We start from the raw sequence: 1,856 nt of genomic DNA, 5'->3' as shown, positions 1-1,856 counted from the left end.
CTTTTAATATGGGCTAAGGATTTTAGCAGACACGTCTCCAAAGAGGATATACAAATGACCGATAAGCATATAAAAAGATGCTGAATATCAATAGTCACTAGGGAAATGCATATCTACACCTAGTGAGATATTACTTCATAAAAACTAGGATGGCTGTAATTAAAAAGACTGCCAATAGCAAGTGTTGATGAGGATGTGGTGGAACAACACTCCACTACACACGCGCGTACAAACACACACACTCTGCTGTGGTGGGAATGTAAATGATGCAGCCACTTTGGGAAACAATCTGGCAGTTCCTCAAAAAGTTAAAACATAGAATTACCATACGGTCCAGCAATCCTATTACTAGATGTATATCTAAGAGAATTAAAATCATATGTTCACACAAAATCTTGTTGGCAAATGTTCACAGCGGCACTATTCATAATAACCAAATGTGGAAACCACCAAATATCCATCAACTTGTAAGTGAATAAACAAAATGCAGTGTATCCACACAATGGAATATCATTTGGCATTTAACAGAAGTAAGTTTTGACACATGCTATAACACGAAGCTTGAAAACGTTAAGTGAGAGATGCCAGACACAAAAGGGGACGATATGGTATGATTCCATCACATGAAATGTTCAGAACAGGTGCCTCCGTAGAGACAGAAAGCTGATTAGTGTTTGCCTGGGCTAGGGTTCAGGAGGAATAGTGGTTATTAATGGGTATGGAGCTTCTTTTGGGACGCTGAAAATGTTCTGGGATTAGATGGTAGTGATGGTTGCACAACTTGTTGATATTTTAAAGAACCCTGAATTGTACACACTTTAAAAGAGGTGAATTTTATGTTGTTTGAGTTCTATCTAAATTTAAAAAAATTGTGTCATTATATTTTTAAAATATGACAATGTGGATAAATTCTTGGAAAAATATAACCTAACCAACCTGATTGAAGAAAAAATGGAAAACCTGGATAGTCTGATTATTCAAAAAAATTGAAGCAGTAGTTAAAATCTTAACCCAAAGAAAATACAAGTCCCAAATGACTTTTGAAGTAGATTCTACAAAACTTTCAATGAACTCTTTCAGAGAATAAAAATTCCTTCTATGAGGCTAGTATACACATACAAAAGCAATGACGGTATGAAAAAGAAAAATGATAAGCTTATTTTACTCATAAATATAGATGCAGAAATTCTAAATAAAATATCAACAAATCAAATCCAACAGTTATAAAAATGATAATAATATCATTTTAATATTTATTTCATAAATAATGAAAATAAAAATGACCAAGATGGGTTTACCCAGCATTGCAGTGATGCTTTAATATTATTAAATAGATGTCACTCACTTTTGTTAAGTAAATGAGAAAAAAAATTTTATACTACATCAATAGTGTAGTAAAATAATTTGATAAAATTCAATACCTGTTTGTGGGAAAACAAAAAGTCTTAGTAAACTATGACTAAAAGAGAACCTATGTAAGCTGATAAAATGTACTCCTAAAAACACATAAAAATCATTCTAGGAGGATGGAGCAGAGGCACTGCCTCACGGAGGGCCTGCATGGGCTCAGCCTTCAAGATCCACAGGTGGGGGGTGCCGCTGGGTGTGGGAGGGAACCCCCACTTTTCCTAGTGGCTCTGTTTCAGCCTCAGTCCAGCAGGTAATAGGGCCCGTGAAAATCAACAAGAACTTGCCATCAGGAAAACATGAAGAAATCCCAGGAAATTAGCAAGGGAAAAAGAAAGGAGTTTACCTTGACTACCTCTCAGAGGAAGCAGAGGGACTCTGAGATCACACAGCACAAGCAAAAGGCAGCTGATGAGAAGTAGTCTGTGCAGATAAGAGAAAAATGCTGA

At 35.8% G+C, this 1,856-nt stretch overlaps 1 pseudogene; it reads left to right on the top strand.

The window, feature by feature from the left end:
• The first annotated feature begins 502 nt into the window (after nt 1-502).
• LOC118018567 lies at nt 503-1,856 on the top strand (annotated as a pseudogene).

Source organism: Mirounga leonina, unplaced genomic scaffold, assembly GCF_011800145.1.
Source record: "Mirounga leonina isolate KUSES-001 unplaced genomic scaffold, KU_Mleo_1.0 Mir_107, whole genome shotgun sequence".
Lineage (NCBI taxonomy): Eukaryota > Metazoa > Chordata > Mammalia > Carnivora > Phocidae > Mirounga > Mirounga leonina.
Note: the sequence above shows the minus strand (reverse complement) of the source record. Positions and strands in the feature narration are given on the sequence as shown.